This window comes from Triticum urartu, unplaced genomic scaffold (assembly GCF_056163025.1).
Source record: "Triticum urartu cultivar PI428250 unplaced genomic scaffold, HENAU_Tu73 scaffold2, whole genome shotgun sequence".
Lineage (NCBI taxonomy): Eukaryota > Viridiplantae > Streptophyta > Magnoliopsida > Poales > Poaceae > Triticum > Triticum urartu.
In genome coordinates, this window is record NW_028260368.1 from 40,734 (window position 1) to 62,500 (window position 21,767).

The window sequence follows — 21,767 nt, forward strand, 5'->3', positions numbered from 1 at the left end:
GAGCCATTATACCAATTCAGAATTTCTACTAGAAATGACGAATGGTTAAAAAAAGTTCTATACATAAGAAAATTAGACTTTCTTCCACGGAACTATTCACGGCATATCACACATTTTCCATTTCCTTTTACTTTTTACTATAGTCTATTCTTCATATTATTTTTCTTTCCTTCCATGGATTCTTTGGTCAAGAATTGTCTTAGATTTTTTTATTTTGACCTGATTGAAATTAAGTGGATGCAATGAAAAAAGAAATTGAATTAGACTACTTAACTATTTCAATCTACTAATCTATTCTATGTAGATTCAAAGATAATATAATAGAAAGAATCTAAAGTGTCGTAGAAAAAACTATATGTAGTTCTTTCTACCACACTTTAAGATTCCAACCAGATCCTTTCATTTAAGACTTGGATTTTTTTTATTTAATCCCTTTTTAATTTCTTCAATGATTAATTGGAATTCCAATTAATTATTTTGGCTGACTGTTTTTACATAAATAATAAGTAAAAAAGAAGTAGGAACTAGAATGAACAGTGCAGTAGCAATAAATGCGAGAATATTGACTTCCATAACCTCTTTATTTTTTATTTTCACAATAACTCGGGATGTAATCCCATGGAGAGGAAAAAGGGGTATCTTGTAAATTCAAGGGTAGGGCTTGCATTCTGATAATACTGAATCAATTCAATATTATGAATATCGGATCTATCAAATCAATTCATGGATGAGAGTTATATTTCACGGATGAGAGTTATATAGTATAACATAGGAAGATCCTCTATCCACACTAAGACCAAAATGGGTTTTTTGATTGGATTAGGAATTCCCTCTTTTTTAATCCTTTTCTACTTTTTCTTTTCTATATCTCTAACCCACGAGCTTTCTTAATCTTATACTTTCTTAATCTTATACAATTTCCCTTCCTTTTTCTTATAGTTATACATACAATTATGTATGTATTATATGACCAACTTTCACTTTCTATGGGTCACATAGACATCCAAATAAGCAGTAGAAGTGAGATGGGGAAAAGAGGTCTGAAATAAAAAGGGAATACGATTTATGTATGGATTCCGGTAAAATACCGGTACTCTATTCCATAAGAGTGGAATAGGAAATTAAGATGAGGATGGTATCATCATAAAGAAAGATAGAGTAATATAATATCCTAAATTCTACTAATCCACATATCGTATGTGTGTCTTTCTTTATCGATTGGGAGTAGTGAAAAAAAAATTCCTATATGCCCTCCCTCCCTCTTTAATGAGAGATGCAAAATAAAAAAGTGAAGTAAGGGTGCCCTGTGGGTATTTGATCTTGCTCCCTGCCCCTTTTTTTCATGGAAAAAGGAAATATCAATTTCTCCATTCATTGAACCCTAGTTCGGGACTGACGGGGCTCGAACCCGCAGCTTCCGCCTTGACAGGGCGGTGCTCTGACCAATTGAACTACAATCCCCGCGGGGTGTATGGCATACCCATTCTTAAATAGAACCATAAGAAGATTCGATTCGTCTTTCGTACTCTAAGAAATAGACGAATCATATACTACATACCCACATATTATATTATACGTGGGTATAGTGAGAGTGACATAACTAGTATGTCGTGATTTTTTATCACTAAAAATGGATAATAATCCAGCCTTCAATAAGAAAAACTCTTTTGTTTGTAAGAAAGGAATGAGAGAGATATGGATTAGAAAAAAAAATTTCCCTTTTTTCTTTATCTTTTATTTCTATAGATCAGACATTTTATTTTATGGAAGAAAAACAAAAGGATTTAGTTCATACTCACGAAGCCCTAGATTTTTGGTTTGGGCCGAGCTGGATTTGAACCAGCGTAGACATTGTCAACGAATTTACAGTCCGTCCCCATTAACCACTCGGGCATCGACCCAGGAAGAATTTATTCTAGGGTTTTTGCTAATCTATGATTAACCTCCTTTCATAATACTCCCTACCCCCAGGGGAAGTCGAATCCCCGCTGCCTCCTTGAAAGAGAGATGTCCTGAACCACTAGACGATAGGGGCATCACTAGACGATAGGGCCATATACAACCGCTCGTGATTATACTATAATCATAGTATGAGCAGTTTTTTGGAATTGTCAATATACTCGAAAAGTATAAATAGATCCAAAGCAAAGAGTTTTTCCAACTTTTCTGTTATGTTTTCATCTAGGATTTTTTTTAGTTGATCGTTATAGATTAATTCTCCGTGCTTCATTTAGTGTTCATACCAAAAATGCATCCATCCCGCACTAAGTCATAAAATTCTCTAAAAATATAGAGAAAGTTTCAAAAACAAAGAAAAAAAGTGAATCAATTTAGTAGAAAAGTACTCTATCAGATTCGAACCAACGACTTACGTCTTAGCACGAGATTACTCTACCACTAATTTAAAAAGCCCTTTATCGGATTTGAACCGATGACTTATGCCTTACCATGGCATTACTCTACCACTGAGTTAAAAGGGCTTTTTATTTAATTCAAAAATTAGCCACTTGGATTTCCCATTATGGGTCTACTGCATAATGTACATATTATATATATAATATATAGAGATAGAGAGAGAGACATTATGTAGAGATTGTATATGTATATATCGATATCTTGAGAGCTCAAAATAAAATTAATAAAAAAAAACATACCCTACATAACATATCCAACTCTTCTTGGTTCAGGGTTTTCCGTTTCCGAAGACTAGTAAAATAGGCGGATTCTGGAACCCCAAGGATTCAACGGTATATGGATATGGAAAATATAAGATTTCCGATCCTAGCGGGAAAAGGCGGGGAACAGATACCCAATAGGATATAGGATCCTTGGGAGGAACTTTTGGTAATGGCCTTGATCCTCTATGCTATTTTTTATGTGTTCTTAGTTCTATTGAACTTTTTGCATTCTTTTAAACAAGAATCTAATAAACTAGAATTGAGTCAGTGGAAAAAAGGAGAGAGAGGAAAGTGTTAAATGGAGAGAGTCGACTAATCAGAGACTTTTAGGATCTTCTTTACATCAGGTAAATCTGTCGGCCCTGTCCGTTTTTTTCTTTAAGTTACGACTCTTTGCTGCTTACTTCTATCAAGCCATAGGGAAAGTCTATGATGAATTTGGAAAACTCATCTCACTCTTACTCTATGGCTCGGACTTAATGGGGGAAGAAAACATCTTCCATAATTTCTTTTTTGTTCAATTCTGGACAAAAAAGAAAAGGAAAAAAGGAATTTATAGGGACAGTGTTACCCCCTATATCCCCTAGTTTATATTGTAGGAATAATAAAACAATTTAGCAGTCTGACACACTTACGTCCTTGCAAAGTAAATAATTATTATTGTAGTCGTAACCGTAGAATAGGATCCTAATCAAAATAAATACATTTGGTTCAGGCGCTATTAGCATGGTAAGAAAAGATTTTTTTTACAGACCAGAGGGGCTATCTAAATCCTAAAGTAAAGGCGAGCGATCGAAGTAGAAGTACCAACGGCTCAGTGTCATGAACCTTCTCCATCTGATTCAATAAGGGGGAATTAGCCTTCTTGTCAAATGGCTATCCTTGACAAAGGGTACCATTTATACCATAATCTACAATGTAGCGGGTATAGTTTAGTGGTAAAAGTGTGATTCGTTCTATTAATAACTGAATTTGAAATGATATACTTAAGGCATCCTTAAGTTTTTTATTTTTATATTCCGATGAAAACTTTAGTTCTTATAAAGGATTAAATCCTTTTCCTCTCAATAGCATATTGAGGAAGAATATACATTCTGGCGATTTGTATCCAAAGACTAATTTAAATTGCATCCAAAATAAAAATAGGATTATGAGTACAGAGTCGCGAAGCATAATTTTGCATTGGATTAAGTATTCCAATTTTGAAAATATGAGTAAAGGATCTATGGATGAAGATACAAAAAAGTTGATTTCCAATCGTAACTAAATCTTCTTAAAATAAGGAATAAGGAAGCCAAATAGCTAAAAAACGATAGTTTTGGTTTACTAGAACCATCCGCATATTGTTTCAGCTCGGTGGAAACCCAATTCTTTTCCTCAGGATCTCTTGAATGAAATTAGGGAACGAAGTAAGTAGATTAGATGAATTTAGATAGAATTTCTATCTCCTACTCTATAAGGATCATCTAGAAAGCGGAGAGCTTTGGTTCCATTCAAATAGAAAAGCTGACATAGATGTTAAGTGGTGAGAATATCCATAAAGGAGCCGAATGAAATCAAAATTTCATGTTCGGTTTTGAATTAGAGACGTTAAAAATAATCAACCAACGTCGACTATAACCCCTAGCCTTCCAAGCTAACGATGCGGGTTCGATTCCCGCTACCCGCTCCATTCTGTATAAAAGGAGTATTCTATTTGTCTAGACATGTTAGAGGCTTGTATTCAAGCCTTTTTTGTCCACCAGTTTCTGGTACTCCAGAGCGGAGTAGAGCAGTTTGGTAGCTCACGAGGCTCATAACCTTGAGGTCACGGGTTCGATTCCCGTCTCCGCACTTAGCAGTCTGTATAAAAGGACTATTCTATTTCTCTAGATATGTATGGTAGAGGGGCGTATCCAACCCTTTTTTATTCATTAGTTCCCGGCCCTAGAGGGCAAAATTGAGCAGTTTGCGAAGTCACTTGCCTTCAAAAAAAGAAGGCGCAAGGCCTCTCCCTACCCTGCAGAAAATAAAAATGAAACGAAAGGGACAGTCTACCTCTCCCTTCCCTTTAAAAAAAGTTTGCCCGTTGTTTGTCTCAGTTAATACCCAATTTTTGGAGCTCTGTTGGCGAGTTCTATTTCTGCCTCTGGAGCGCCCTCTTTTTTTGAGTGGGATGCAAAGGAAGGGTAAGATAGTAAGGGATACGGCACTAGACTAACACCTAATTAATACTTAATTTAATATAAGTAGTTAAACAGTTAACTAGACTAAACTTTTTATCATAGTACTTTGATAAATTAAGCGGGCGAGCGGCGGGAATCGAACCCGTATCTTCTCCTTGGCAAGGAGATATTTTACCATTGAACTACGCTCGCTACGGTATATATTTTATAGCGTATATCCGCCTGGGTCGACCTTCTATGTCTGGGTCGACCGTTTCATTTCATTTTCTATTATATTAGAGTTTTCCTTTTTTTATTATCTGTCAATGAATATTCTAATGGGAATGGAATTTCATAATACTGAAAGAGAAGAGCTAGCAATTCGGAACGCAAATTGCGTTTTAATACGTCTCACTATTCTAATTTTTTAGAAGAAATGGCCTTTATTATTTCTTTTTTATGGGGTTAATAAATATTAACCAAATTTCATTTAAGAAATGAGAGAATTCAGAATAGCTACGAGAAAGACTAGTCCAATCCATAATGATGTACCGGAAAATACAACATTTTTATTATTTGACCAACCATCAGGAGAAGCAAATACAAGGGGTACACTAATTACTAAGACTGAGGAAGTCGCAATTAATGCAAAAACAGCTAATTGGAAAGCAATAGTCATATTTCTAATCCTCCAAGCTACCATCAAATAAAGTTGACTACATATTTGATCCCTCACTTAAACCAAAATTGTAAAAAAATACAAGAAGTAGGAGGGGTTTAATCATGAATCCATTGATTCTTCTCTTTAATTCAAATTTATTACTTAAACCGCTTTTTTATTTGGATATGGGGGTGAGAAGAGATTATTTACTCTTTATTTCACAAGCGGGTATAGCGGATCCTGTATCCGTGTATACAGTATACAGAGATATATCGAAAAGGAACTTGTATCTGATATCTTTCTAGAGGCTAATAAATCTTTTTATTTTTTATATGGCTATGTTCTATTTGTAGGAGTAAAATAAGGATTAGGCTGTGGAGAGATGGCTGAGTGGTTGATAGCTCCGGTCTTGAAAACCGGTATAGTTCTAGGAACTATCGAGGGTTCGAATCCCTCTCTCTCCTTTTGCTTATTGAATACGTTTGTTTCTTTCATTTTTATTTATTTTTTTTTTCTGTCCCTTATCTTTCTTTCATAAAAAGGAATGAATGGCTCGGCTAGATGGAATAACCGAGCCAGAACAGAAAAAAAGTAGAACAGGTATAAATAAGAAAATCTTAGTTAAGAGGGTTCATGTAAAGAACAGGTTCCAAATCACGATCGATTCCCTTTTCAAAACCTGCTGCAGCAGCTCGGGCTCTTCCTGCATGCCATAAATGGCCCACAAAAAAGAAGAATCCTAGAACAAAATGAGAAGTTGATAACCAACTTCTAGGAGAGACATAATTAACTGCATTGATCTCGGTAGCTACGCCACCCACGGAATTTAAAGAGCCTAAAGGAGCGTGGGTCATATATTCTGCTGAGCGTCGTTCTTGCCAAGGTTGTATGTCTTTTTTCAACCTACTCAAGTCCAAACCGTTGGGGCCCCTTAGAGGTTCTAACCATGGAGCACGAAGGTCCCAAAAACGCATAGTTTCCCCTCCAAAGATAACCTCCCCAGTTGGGGAACGCATTAGATATTTACCTAAACCTGTGGGTCCTTGAGCGGATCCCACATTAGCTCCAAGACGCTGGTCTCTAACTAGAAAAGTAAATGCTTGAGCTTGAGAAGCTTCTGGCCCGGTGGGTCCATAAAACTCACTCGGATAAGCTGTATTATTGAACCATACAAAACAACAAGCGATAAAACCAAAGACAGATAAAGCAGCTAAACTATAAGACAAGTAAGCTTCTCCAGACCATACAAATGCACGGCGAGCCCATGCGAAGGGTTTGGTTAAAATATGCCAAATTCCGCCAAATACACAAATAAAACCCAACCATACATGCCCACCAATTATATCTTCTAAATCATCTACACTAACAATCCACCCTTCTCCACCAAAAGGAGATTTTAGTAAATAACCAAATATAACACTGGGACTAAGGGTCAAATTGGTAATTTTTCTTACATCTCCCCCCCCAGGGGCCCAGGTATCATATACACCGCCAAAATAAAGAGCCTTGAGTACTAGAAGAAAAGCACCTAGACCTAACAAAATTAAGTGAATACCCAAAATTGTAGTCATTTTATTTCTATCTTTCCAGACATAACCAAAGAATGGAAAAGATTCCTCAAGAGTCTCGGGTCCCAGAAGCGCGTGATAAATGCCACCGAAGCCTAAGACTGCGGAGGAAATTAGGTGAAGTACGCCAGATACAAAGTACGGAAAAGTATCTAGAACTTCCCCCCCTGGCCCTACTCCCCAACCTAGAGTAGCTAAGTGTGGAAGTAAAATCAACCCTTGTTCATACATGGGCTTTTCTGGTACGAAATGGGCCACTTCAAATAGGTTCATTGCTCCGGCCCAGAATACGATTAATCCGGCATGAGCTACATGAGCTCCAAGCAGTTTACCGGACAAATTGATAAGTCTGGCATTCCCAGCCCACCAAGCAAAGCCGGTGGTTTCTTGGTCACGACCAGCTAAAACGAAAGTTCCATTAAAGAGCGTTTCCACGTGGTAGAACCTCCTCAGGGAATATAAGATTTTCATGAGGCTGATCCTGAGCTGCCATCCACGCACGAATACCCTCGTTTAAAAGAATATTTTTGGTGTAGAAAGTCTCAAATTCAGGATCTTCCGCTGCACGGATTTCCTGGGAAACAAAGTCATAGGCACGTAAGTTCAGAGCCAAGCCAACTACGCCAATAGCACTCATCCATAAACCGGTGACGGGTACAAATAGCATAAAGAAATGTAACCAACGTTTATTGGAAAAAGCAACACCAAAGATTTGGGACCAAAAGCGGTTAGCAGTGACCATTGAATAAGTTTCTTCAGCTTGAGTTGGGTTAAAAGCACGGAAGGTATTTGCACCATCACCGTCCTCAAATAGAGTGTTTTCTACGGTCGCTCCATGAATAGCGCATAGCAGAGCCGCACCTAATACTCCGGCAACTCCCATCATATGAAATGGGTTCAACGTCCAATTATGAAATCCTTGGAAGAAAAGGATGAATCGAAATATCGCTGCTACGCCAAAACTCGGCGCAAAGAACCAACCAGATTGCCCCAGTGGATAAATAAGGAATACAGAAACAAAAACAGCAATTGGACCAGAGAATGAGATTGCATTATAAGGCCGCAATTGAACAGACCGAGCAAGTTCAAATTGGCGTAACATGAAACCTATTAGTGCAAAAGCCCCGTGGAGAGCTACAAAAGTCCATAGACCGCCTAATTGACACCAACGAGTAAAATCTCCTTGTGCTTCGGGCCCCCATAGTAGCAACAAAGAGTGTGCTAAACTATTGGCAGGGGTAGAAACTGCTGCGGTTAAGAAATTACAACCTTCCAAATAGGAACTAGCCAATCCATGGGTATACCAAGAAGTTACAAAAGTTGTCCCTGTAAACCAACCCCCTAAAGCGAAATAAGCACAAGGAAAGAGCAATAGGCCAGACCATCCTACAAAAACGAAACGGTCCCTTCGTAACCAGTCATCCATAGTATCAAATAGATCATTTTCTTCTTTAGGAATTCTACCAAGGGCTATAGTCATAGTGATCCTCCTATTCAATTACTTCAACCATTTCCGAGCACCTCATATCACTTTCCAAGGCATATGATAGTTTTATTATCTGTGGACGATTTCTTTCTCGTTCAATGCCCTTTTTCAATGGTCTCGAAGAGAGAAATTTCCCATTTTTATCTATGGAGTCACAGTCACAACCGAGGTCGTGGTAAATCCATGAATTTGATTCGATTTGTTTTTCTTATACTATTTATTTGTTTTTCTTATACTATAGAAATAGAAATAAATTGTTTTTCTTATACTATAGAAAGAAATAAACCTTTGAATTCAGCATTATTCCAAGACTCCTATTTCAAAGTCTATCTTTTAAGGGAAAAATGCAAATAAAAGTAACCCTTCTTTTCCCATTCCCTCTCTATTGCATGGGTGGAAGAACTAAAATAATAGAGGATTCTGAAAAAAAAAAATGGACCTTCGAAATCCAATTTTATGTGTAGCGCAAAGGAGTTGCGATTTCTTCTTATTCCTATAGAACATCTAGTAACAAGAATATGAAATCGTAAATAGCGAAAAATTCTTGTCTTGCGCGGTCTAAGTCTAAGGAAATAAAAAAAATTCGCTTATACAATTTCATCTACATCGAATTTATATATCAGAATAGCGGATAGAGGCATCATTAAAGGAGTCAGGTCTACTTACTTTATGCTTCTTTCCAATTTTATGGTGGATTTGATAAGAACCCTTTTTGCTTTCTTGATAAATAATCGACAAAAAAAGCGTTTTTTTTATATAACCTGCTTGTTTTATTATAATTATAACAAGTCCTATATGGAAATGCCCGCTAAAGAGAAAATCTATTTGATTGTCTCTCGGCCAATATCGATTTTTAGAAAGAAAAAACAAGAATTTTCTTCTTTTTTTATTAACATTAAGAAAAAAGAATATAATTAAAATGGAATTGGCAATATAATTTTTATAGACTTTTGAAAGAAAAAAAAGGGGTTTTTTGCAACCGTTATTTCTTATTTCTTGCCTATATCATATCACGGAAACCTTTCGCTTTGGAACGTGGAGAGATGGCTGAGTGGACTAAAGCGGCGGATTGCTAATCCGTTGTACAATTTTTTTGTACCGAGGGTTCGAATCCCTCTCTTTCCGCTCCCTTGGATCATTTGGGACTTTCGAATTGGAAAGAATTCTGACCCCCGGATTTTCTCATAGATAAATGTACGAAACAAATCCAATAAGAAAAAAAAAAACTGAATTTTTACTCCTCGCGTCCAGGATTCCGTCCTGGGTCATTAGATAAGAATCCAAAGATAAAGAGTGAAACAAAGAATATCACTACTGTATAAACAAAAAGTTTGAGAGTAAGCATTACATAATCTCCAAGATTTTTTTTTAAGGAATAGATTACCAGTTTTTCCTTACCACACGGATCCACTAGGATGGTTTTTTTTTATACCTAAAAATGCAAAAAAGAATTCTTGAAAAAAATTGCAAGAATTCTTTTATAATAAGCACTCTTATCAATAGCAAAAATAGGGTTAGGTGGTTAGGTATTGTGTAGGTACCTTTAGGTACCTGCTCAACCTAGGTGCAGGGGAGTAGAAAGGCTGATCCAAATTTATTGCTGTAGCTACCCATTCAATGTAGAAGAATTTAAATTTTAGAATCGAAGGTTCATAATATAAAAATATAAAACTTCTCGGCTTTTACCCATTTTAAAATTTTTTTGGAATGAACACATCATTCAATTTGGCATACAGAGTACTAAAGATTTCATCGAAAACTTACAGCAGCTTGCCAAACAAAGGCTAATAGAAAAAAGAATAGAGGTATAACAGGCATAATATCCACGATTGGATTGAAAATAGCATAAGCTTCGGGTAATTTGGCAAAGAAAAAACTAGTAGGATAAAGAACAGAATTAAAACAGATACAGGTTAAACTAAGTATATTAGGCATAACAAGCATTTCATTCTTGTAGAGTAAATAATTGGATTTTTCTTGAGTTATTTTTTTAAGGGAAAGAAGGAAAAGGCAGATTCAAAATCTTTTTTCTTCGGACTTTCCCAAACACAAAATACCTCCTTGTATTCGCACTCTCAAATGAGAGTGGAATAAATTCGACTTTCATATAATATCTTAATAGAATTCCATGTAATGATCAATGCATTTTTTTGATTCTATATTATCCGCATGTGTAGAATACTAGCAAGAGAATATCCCTCCTTTTTTATGTAATTGAAATGGTATTGACGAATAACAAATAAACATACTAGTGTTTATTAGTGTCGCATAAAACCCGAAATGGGGCGTGGCCAAGTGGTAAGGCAGCGGGTTTTGGTCCCGTTACTCGGAGGTTCGAATCCTTCCGTCCCAGATTGTTTCTGATGAAACAAACGGTGAAATCATATAGTATTCCGTACGAGACAAAAGTTTATTAAAGAGAATAATGATATCTTATTCTTTCTCAGAAAACATAATAAAGTCTTAAGTCCAGTCAAATTGACTATCTTTATTTTCATGAAAAAATGGGATCTATCAAGCACATTCAGGATATGCCTCTACTATAAAATCACTTAGTCATATTTTTTTCTTCCTTTTGGTATTCGAGTTGAAGAAGTACGAGAATTCTATAACTACCAAAAACTTTCAATCTTTTCATTGGAATAGTTTATTTAGTTATTATAGTTAATTGTTTTTGGTACTGAAAAAATATATTACTACTAGAATTCTAATTCTAGTAATTAAATTAATTAAACTTTTTTGGAGGTTGATAGTTTATTTATTGAGGAAGAGTCAATCCTTCTTTTCTCACTTCAAGATTGATCATCTCGAGCCATCCGTTGAGGGTGGAAATTTAAGAATAAATAAGTTTTAAGCAAACTTGTTTAGTCGTCTTTTTCAAACTATGTTTCATTCATATGATAGAATTTTAATATGGGTTTAAATAAATTGGATCTTGGCGGAGGCTTCCCGGATAAATACTTACTTTCTTTTATCCATATTGCTCCATAGATAGCAAGTTTTAATTAGTATAAAAAAACTAAACCAATGACTATTCATGATTCCATCCATATTGGATCAATTCTCTATACCACTTTGCAATGAAAAGAGGAATGTTTGTTATGGTAAAACTTCGTTTAAAACGATGTGGTAGAAAGCAACGTGCGACTTGAAGGACATGATCGATTGTGGATTTTGCTATCCATCATTTTCCATAGTAATGAAAATGCTCTTGGCTCGACATAGCCTGTTCTATTCGTTCCGAACCAAATTTGCGCTGGGTTTAAGTAACATAGTACACGATGGAGCTCGAGAGGACAGAATTTTTTTTATCAAGGGAAAGAATCTAGGGTTAGTGAAAACTAATAAATTAGGCCAACTTTGTCAGTCTATCCTTAATATAGAAATAAATCGAAAGGTTAAAATAAGAAGAAAGTCCAATAAAAGTATATCAGAATCAATCCCTCTTATTAGATTTCTATAGAAGAGATAAATGCTTTATCGAAGGAAATAAGAAAAAAGGGTATGTTGCTACTCTTTTGAAAGAAAAAAATAGGAATTCCCGAAGTAATGTCTAAACCCAAGGATTTCACAAATCAAAGATAAAGGATTCCAGAACAAGTAAACACAATTTTCAATTGTCTCAACAACAGAGTTGGATTAGAATAAGGAATAAAAGTCAATTCGTTCGAAATGAGACAAAGAAAAGAGTTTAAAGACGACTCAAAAATTTTGGAAGGATTTTGCCTTCGAAGTTTGTCAGGCAAAATTAGCCCACTTGAGTCATGAGTATAAATGAAATTTGTTTTTTCTGTAAGGAAATTAATGCACGTCATAGTCTAATTTCTATTATTATCGACAGAAATTCGAATCATTTTCTCGAGCCGTATGAGGAGAAAACCTCATATACGTTTCTAGGGGGGGGCGTTGTTTATCTACATCTATCCCAATAAGCTGTCTATCGAATCGTTGCAATTGATGTTCGATCTCGAAGAGAAGGAAGAGATCTTCAAAAAGTAGGTTTTTATGATCCGATAAAGAATCAAACTTGTTTAAATGTTCCAGCTATTCTTCTCTATTTCCTTGAAAAGGGTGCTCAACCAACAAGAACTGTTTATGATATTTTAAGGAAGGCAGAATTCTTTAAAGAAAAAGAAAGAACTTTGAGTTAATTGAAGAACTAAATGAATCAAAAAATAGGATAGGAGAAGATTATTAGTATTCCTAGTTGTCTAATTATTTAGACACAATTTACCTCTTTTTTAATCCTATTTGGATTTATATTATATCGTGCCAATCCAACATAAGCCCCTATTTTATTTACTTTTTCTATCTAATTTGTTTTCTTACCATTGTATTTCCATTGACAAAGGTCTATTGAACAAATAGAATTTGTAGATAGATGGGTCTCTTTATCCTCACTCCATATTCAATTTTTCCGCCTACACTTCGCTCAAATGATAAGGGTGTTCCTCTTGCATGTATTCTCATACAATATAATATATATTTTTTATAATATATATTTTTTGTTAATAAAAATCGCTAAAAATAAGGAGAATTTGGCCATCGTGATTAGGGTCGCTCTTTTTTTAACTTTACTTTAGTGGAATTTCACCGGACCTGTTCGTTTTGGCATTTGAGTGTTTTTCATGGTCGATAAAAAAAATCTTTTGATGTCTTGCTAGTTCAATGTTTTGACAGAAGCGCGCGGTGTAATTCCATTGATTTTTGGATTTCGATCGTATCTAAGATCCTTTTTTTATCTGGGTTGCTAACTCAATGGTAGAGTACTCGGCTTTTAAGTGCGACTATGATCTTTTACACATTTGGATGAAACAACAAATTCGTCCAGACTCTTGGTAGAGTCTAGAAGACCACGACTGATCCTCAAAGGTAATGAATGGAAAAAATAGCATGTCGTAATAAAATCAATCTTTTTTGAATGGAATCCAAAATTACGATTTTCTGGGTCTAATGAATAAATGGATAGAGCCTGGCTCCAATTCTGGTAAAATAAAAAGCAACGAGCTGAACTTCCTAATTGGAATGATTCCCCGCTCTAATTAGACGTTAAAAATAGATTAGTGCCGGATGCGGGGAAAGGTTGGGTTTTCCTATGAGTGGACCCTTTATTTTTTCTTTTTTTTTTTAGAAATCCTAATTATTCTTGATTATGGATTGAATAAGGGATGTTATGGATTGAATGTGTAAAAGAAGCAGTATATTGATAAAGAGGCTGTATTCCAAAGTCAAAAGAGCGATTGGCCTGCAAAAATAAAAAACTTGTTCTGTTCTTTTTTTTTAATTAGAACAAACATAAACTAATTGGGTAGAAAAGGAGCAGAAAAAGATCTGTGGATTAGACTCCCTTTCTTTCCAGGGTTTGTATTAAAAATGCAACACCCTGTTCTGACCATATTGCACTATGTATCATCATTCGATAAACCGAGAAATGCTTCTTCTCTCTGATTCAAGTAGAAATACAAATGGAAAAATTCGAAGGGTATTCAGAAAAACATAAATCTCGTCAACAATACTTTGTCTACCCACTTCTCTTTCAGGAATATATTTATGCATTTGCCCACCATTATGGATTAAATGGTTCTGAACCTGTGGAAATAGTTGTTAGTTGTAATAACAAGAAATTTAGTTCACTACTTGTGAAACGTTTAATTATTCGAATGTATCAGCAGAATTTTTTGGATAACTCGGTTAATCATCCTAACCAAGATCGATTATTGGATTACAAAAATTATTTTTATTCTGAGTTTTATTCTCAGATTCTATCTGAAGGGTTTGCGATCGTTGTGGAAATCCCATTCTCGCTACGGGAATTTTTTTGTCTGAAAGAAAAAGAAATACCAAAGTTTCAGAATTTACGCTCTATTCATTCAATATTTCCCTTTTTAGAAGACAAATTTTTGCATTTGGATTATCTATCACATATAGAAATACCCTATCCTATCCATTTGGAAATCCTGGTTCAACTCCTTCAATACCGTATCCAAGATGTTCCATCTTTGCATTTATTGCGATTCTTTCTCAACTATTATTCGAATTGGAATAGTTTTTATTACTTCAATGAAATCCATTTTTTTTTTTCAAAAAGAAAATAAAAGACTATTTCAATTCCTATATAACTCTTATGTATCAGAATATGAATTTTTTTTGTTGTTTCTTTCGTAAACAATCTTCTTGCTTACCATTAGCATCTTCTGGAACTTTTCTGGAACGAATCCACTTTTCTAGGAAGATGGAACATTTTGGGATAATGTACCCTGGTTTTTCTCGGAAAACCCTATGGTTCTTTATGGATCCTCTTATGCATTATGTTCGATATCAAGGAAAGGCAATTCTTGCATCAAAAGGCACTTTTTTTTTGAAGAAGAAATGGAAATGCTACCTTATCAATTTCTGGCAATATTATTTCTGTTTTTGGACTCAGCCGCGAAGAATCCATATAAACCAATTAGCAAACTCTTGCTTCGATTTTATGGGGTACCTTTCAAGTGTACAAAAAAGTTCTTTGTTAGTAAGGAATCAAATGCTGGAGAATTCATTTCTAATAGATACTCGAATGAAAAAATTCGATACCATAGTCCCCGCTACTCTCCTCATAGGATACTTATCAAAAGCTCAATTTTGTACTGGATCGGGGCATCCTATTAGTAAACCCATTTGGACAGATTTATCAGATTGGGATATTCTTGATCGATTTGGTCGGATATGTAGAAATCTTTTTCATTATCATAGTGGATCTTCGAAAAAACGGACTTTGTATCGACTAAAGTATATACTTCGACTTTCATGTGCTAGAACTTTAGCTCGTAAACATAAAAGCACGGTACGAACTTTTATGCAACGATTGGGTTCGGCATTTTTAGAAGAATTTTTTATGGAAGAAGAGCAAGTTTTTTCTTTGATGTTCACCAAAACAACTCTTTTTTCTTTCTGTGGATCACACACTGAGCGTATTTGGTATTTGGATATTATACGTATCAATGACCTGGTCAACCCTCTTAATTAATCATTAGACGAAATTAAGAAACAGGAAAGGGTTGATAAATGATCAAGAAAAAACTTTTCTATTTTTCATTCTGAAATGTTCTTTTTATTATAATAAAGAGTAGGTGAATCAACTTACTAATTAAAAAAATTAGTAGAACTTCCTCTTTGGAATAGAAATTGGCTATTTCTACATAGGGAAAGTCGTGTGCAATGAAAAATGCAAGCACGATTTGGGGAGGGATTTTTCTCTATTGTAACAAGGAAGAATTATCTACTCCATCCGACTAGTTCCGGGTTCGAGTCCCGGGCAACCCATATAGAAAAGACCCATCAAAGTTTTTCACTTTGACTCACTTCATTTACAAATACAAAATTATTGGTTTGGTTAATTTAGTTATATGGATAGCTAATCTTTGGGCTGACTTGGTTGACATTGGTATATAGTCTATGTTATACTGTTAAATAACAAGCCTTCTATTATCTATATTCTAGTTAATACGTGTGCTTGGGAGTCCTTGCAATTTGAATAAACCAAGATCTTACCATGACTGCAATTTTAGAGAGACGCGAAAGTACAAGCCTGTGGGGTCGCTTCTGCAACTGGATAACTAGCACTGAAAATCGTCTTTACATCGGATGGTTCGGTGTTTTGATGATCCCTACCTTATTGACCGCAACTTCTGTATTTATTATCGCCTTCATCGCTGCCCCTCCAGTAGATATTGATGGTATTCGTGAGCCTGTTTCTGGTTCTTTACTTTATGGAAACAATATTATCTCTGGTGCTATTATCCCTACTTCTGCGGCGATCGGATTGCACTTTTACCCAATTTGGGAAGCTGCATCTGTTGATGAGTGGTTATACAATGGTGGTCCTTATGAGCTAATTGTTCTACACTTCTTACTTGGTGTAGCTTGTTATATGGGTCGTGAGTGGGAACTTAGTTTCCGTCTGGGTATGCGTCCTTGGATTGCTGTTGCATATTCAGCTCCTGTTGCAGCTGCTACTGCTGTTTTCTTGATTTACCCTATTGGTCAAGGAAGCTTTTCTGATGGTATGCCTTTAGGAATCTCTGGTACTTTCAACTTTATGATTGTATTCCAGGCAGAGCACAACATCCTTATGCATCCATTCCACATGTTAGGTGTAGCTGGTGTATTCGGCGGTTCCCTATTCAGTGCTATGCATGGTTCCTTGGTAACCTCTAGTTTGATCAGGGAAACTACTGAAAATGAATCCGCTAATGAGGGTTACAAATTTGGTCAAGAGGAAGAAACTTATAATATTGTGGCTGCTCATGGTTATTTTGGCCGATTAATCTTCCAATATGCTAGTTTCAACAACTCTCGTTCTTTACACTTCTTCTTGGCTGCTTGGCCTGTAGTAGGAATCTGGTTCACTGCTTTAGGTATTAGTACTATGGCTTTCAACCTAAATGGTTTCAATTTCAACCAATCTGTAGTTGATAGTCAAGGTCGCGTTATTAATACTTGGGCTGATATCATCAACCGTGCTAACCTTGGTATGGAAGTAATGCACGAACGTAATGCTCACAACTTCCCTCTAGACTTAGCTGCTGTTGAAGTTCCATCTATTAATGGATAAGGTTTTTCTGCTAACATATAAGAATTTTTGAAGACAGAAATACCCAATATCTTGTTCTAGCAAGATATTGGGTATTTCTGTCTTTATTTTGAATCTTTTTTTCTTCTTAATCTTTCTATTCAGAATTCAGTTAACGACGAGATTTAGTATCCTTTCTTGCATTTTCATAACTCGTGAAATGCCGAGTAGGCACGAATTCCCCCAATTTGCGACCTACCATAGGATTTGTTATGTAAATAGGTATATGTTCCTTTCCATTATGAATCGCGATTGTATGGCCAACCATTGTGGGTAGAATGCTAGATGCCCGGGACCACGTTACTATTGTTTCTTTCTCCTCCTTCATATTGACCTTTTCTATCTTTGCCAATAAATGATGAGCTACAAAAGGATTCGTTTTTTTTCGTGTCACAGCTGATTACTCCTTTTTTCCTTTTTAAAGAGTGGCATTCTATGTCCAATATCTCGATCGAAGTACGGAGGTCAGAATAAATAGAATAATGATCAATGGAAAAAAGAAAAAAATCCTTTAGCTGGATAAGGGGCGGATGTAGCCAAGTGGATCAAGGCAGTGGATTGTGAATCCACCATGCGCGGGTTCAATTCCCGTCGTTCGCCCATCGCATTATTGCAAATTCCAAAAATGCAATTTTCCATATTCCTAGTTACGTATTTACTTACGGCGACGAAGAATAAAACTATCGCTATATTTTTTCCTTTTCCTAGTTCTTCTTCCAAGCGCAGGATAACCCCAAGGGGTTGTGGGTTTTTTTCTACCAATGGGAGCTTTCCCTTCACCGCCCCCATGGGGGTGGTCCACAGGGTTCATAACTACCCCTCTTACTACGGGGCGTTTACCTAGCCAACACTTAGATCCGGCTCTACCCAAACTTTTTTGGTTCACCCCAACATTACCCACTTGTCCGACTGTTGCTAAGCAGTTTTGGGATACTAAACGGACCTCCCCAGATGGTAATCTTAAAGTGGCCGATTTACCCTCTTTTGCAATGAGTTTCGCTACAGCACCTGCTGCTCTAGCTAATTGCCCACCCCTTCCACGTGTGATTTCTATGTTATGCATGGCCGTGCCTAAGGGCATATCGGTTGAAGTAGATTCTTCTTTTCTCTCAAAAAACCCCTTCCCAAACTGTACAAGCTTCTTCCAAAGCATACGGCTTTCTAGATGTATATGACGATCTCTAGACAGATGGATCTTATATGAATCATATGATGAAGTACCACATGAGTGGATATATAGGAAAGGAATCCAAATCTGCCGAATCGCTCATGTTATGATCTTCTACATCCTAGGTCTCTGCGTTCCGTCATCTGGCTTATGTTCTTCATGTAGCATTCAGATCGAATGACTCTATGAAATTACGTCGATACTTCCACATATTATGGGTAACGTAGGAGACATCCCTATTTTCCCCCGGGGGTCTTAATTACCACTGCTTAGCTTTCAATTTGCCTCTGACCATCAAATTAAATGTGAATAACCCGTCCTCCTCTCTTTGAAACAAGGGGCGCTTCCGGTTCTGTGCGTGCTTCAAACAATTTTGTCTTCTCCATATTACCATATCTCTAGAGCCAATAATTTTCTATGAGGAACTACTGAACTCAATCACTTGCTGCCGTTACTCAACAGTTTTCTGTTGAGGTCTATCCCGTAGAGGTAGTCAAATTGGATCAGTGATCGATTTCTAGGTTTCGTCGTAAACCTAATTGGTTACTTCCAATTACGTAAATCAATAGTTCAAACCGCACTCAAAGGTAGGGCATTTCCCATTGATATAGGAACTTTTGTACCAGAAACAATAGTATCTCCAATTATAGCCCCTCTGGGATGTAAAATATATCTCTTCTCACCATCCCCATAGTGTATGAGACAAATGTATGCATTTCGATTAGGGTCGTATTCTATGGTTACGATTCTACCAGATATGTCTTTTTGATTCCGTCGAAAATCTATTTTACGGTATAGGCGCTTATGACCTCCCCCTCTATGCCTTGCGGTAATGATTCCTCTGGAATTACGACCTTTACCACAACGGTGCCGTCCATGGATCAAATTATTTCGTGGATTGGATTTCACTTGCCTGTCTACGGTTCCCTTGCGTGTGCTCGGGATAGGTGTTTTGTATAAATGTTTCGCCGTATTATTAAGTATTCTCCTTTAGTTTTTTTCTCTATCTAGAAGTGGAATAGAATAACCCGGTTGAAGGGTAATGATCATACGTCTGTAATGCATTGTATGGCCCAGAATAGGTCCTATTCTTCTACCTTTTCCAGGTAGTCGATGGCTATTCACAGCTACCACCTTAACACCAAAGAAGAGTTCGACCCAATGCTTTATTTCTGTCTTAGTGAATCCCGATTCGACATTAAAAGTATATTGATTCTTTCCCAATAAACGAAGACTTTTTTCTGTAAATACTGCGTATTTGATTCCATCCATAAATCGACTTTCCCTCCTATGCTCTGAGTTCCAGTATCGATAAGAATTCGAGTTCTTATTGTTCTTATGTTATGGTATGAATATACCATACCAATTCGTTATGTATGGATGATGGATGAGATTCCATGGATAGAGAGCCAGTTCCAATAGACTTATGGAATGTTCCCGTTCGTGTGCATCCAGCAGGAATTGAACCCGCAAATTTACCAATTATGAGTTGGGCGCTTTAACCATTCAGCCATGGATGCTTAACAGGGATCATCGTACATCGTAAATAACCAATTTTCATATAGAAAGACATATCATAGAAAAATGAAATCGAAAATATTCCGAGATGGCAAATATTCGGAGATGACTATGAAAACACCTCTCTGGATCCTCGAATTGAAAGAGAGATTGAGAGGGATCAAGAATCCTAATTCTCGCTATTTGGAATGGATCCAATTCTATTGAGTCTGACTCATAGTGATCATTTCTCTTTAGCAAAGAATGACCTTGGTTATCAAAGGATTGAACAACCGGGATCCATTTACTTATGATACCTAGTTGGCATTGATAACAAGGATCTAATGAATTATGAGTTTAATAGATCCTCTTTAGCAGAAAGACGTATATTCCTTGCTCATTATCAGACAATCACTTATTCCCAAACCTCGTGTGGGACTAATCGTTTTCATTTACCATCTCATGGAAAACCCTTTTCGTTCCGCTTAGCCCTATCGGGTATTTTAGTGATAGGTTCTGTAGGAACTGGACGATCCTATTTGGTCAAATACCTAACGAAAAATTACGATTTTCCTTTCATTAAGGTACGAGGGCTTCTTATTCCACAAGAACGAAAGCACCTTTTCATTCTTTCATATACTAGGGGTTTTTACTTGGAAAAGACAATGTTCCATACTAAAGGATTCGGGTCCATAACCACGAGTTCCAGTGCACTAGATCTTGTAGCACTTAGCAACGAAGCCCTATCCATTAGTATTCCACATAAGAAATCCATTCTAGAAAAAAATACAATTAGATTAGCTCTTCATAGACAAACTTGGGGTTTGCGAGCCAAGGTAAGATCGGCTCGGGATCATGGGACCCTTTTCTATCAGATAGGAGGGGCTCTTGTACAAAATAGACTTACTAAGTAATAACCCCATAGAATCTATCTATATAAAGATAAAGAGGCAATCGTGTCAGGAAGCGGGTTTTTCTTTGGCCAAAAGGTACTTCGAACTTGGAACGAGCATGAAGAGATTAACGAGACTTCTTTCTCTTTTGAGTTTTTCTGGCGGACCTGCCGCGCAAGATCTTTGGTCTTCCCCTGGAACCGATGAAAAAAAGTGGATCGCTTCTTATGTACTCGCTCAGAATGATTCTTCTCTATCTATAGTTCATGGCCTATTAGAAGTAGAAGGTGCTCTGGTGCAATCCTTACCGACAGAAAAAGATTGCAGTCAGGTTGATAATAGTCGAGTGACATTACTTCGTCGGTCCGAACTAAGGAATCTGTTAGAAATGTTTTGAAATGGATATTGTTCTCTCTTTGATCAGGGATTGCTATATGAAAAGAAGTGGAGTTTGAAAAAGGGAACGGAATGCTCAAACCGGAACTGCTAGAGGAACGAATTTTCAATAGCATAACTTGGGCTCCTAGAATATGGCGCCCTTGGGACAATCTATTTGATTGCAGGGTTTTGTTCCGAAGCAAAGATATCCGCGGAGGCCGGTTCGTTCGTCCTATTCTGATATTCAGGACCAAGAGGTACTGGATTCTCTTTCGGATAGGCCCTGAAAGGAGAAGAAAGGCTGAAATGCCAACGGACCTCTGTCTATTCTCTAATTCACCCGATCCGATAGTACCCGTTTTTGGAACGTCCAGTGCCAAAGTCACTGAATGGGTAAGTCACCAATCCAATCCCTTTGACAAATCGGATGTCATATTAGATATCATATTCTATATATATAGAAATATCATAGATAGAATAGACATATAGAATTTTTGGTCGGCAAATTCGAAGGAATCATTGAGTGAAAAAGGAGCAAAGAATGACAAAAGACGAGACTCTACTAGTCTTCACTCTTGTGGTTTCCTCTTCCTCGGTTTCTGTTTTCTTATTCGGGATCTTGCTTTTCATGGTTCTCATCTCTGCAACTCGCGATTTTCGCGAGAGAACCAAATCCAAGTTGG

The 21,767-nt window shown here is 36.6% G+C and overlaps 4 non-coding genes across 4 annotated transcripts; all 4 read right to left on the reverse strand.

The window, feature by feature from the left end:
• Nucleotides 1-1,387: 1,387 nt before the first annotated feature.
• TRNAD-GUC (transfer RNA aspartic acid (anticodon GUC)) lies at nucleotides 1,388-1,461 on the reverse strand. Its single transcript has one exon. It is a non-coding gene; the product is annotated as a tRNA-Asp (tRNA).
• A 358-nt stretch (nucleotides 1,462-1,819) lies between these two features.
• On the reverse strand, nucleotides 1,820-1,901 carry TRNAY-GUA (transfer RNA tyrosine (anticodon GUA)). The gene has a single exon. It is a non-coding gene; the product is annotated as a tRNA-Tyr (tRNA).
• A 507-nt stretch (nucleotides 1,902-2,408) lies between these two features.
• TRNAT-GGU (transfer RNA threonine (anticodon GGU)) lies at nucleotides 2,409-2,480 on the reverse strand. Its single transcript has one exon. It is a non-coding gene; the product is annotated as a tRNA-Thr (tRNA).
• Nucleotides 2,481-4,964: 2,484 nt separating this feature from the next.
• On the reverse strand, nucleotides 4,965-5,035 carry TRNAG-GCC (transfer RNA glycine (anticodon GCC)). Its single transcript has one exon. It is a non-coding gene; the product is annotated as a tRNA-Gly (tRNA).
• Between the last annotated feature and the right edge of the window lie 16,732 nt (nucleotides 5,036-21,767).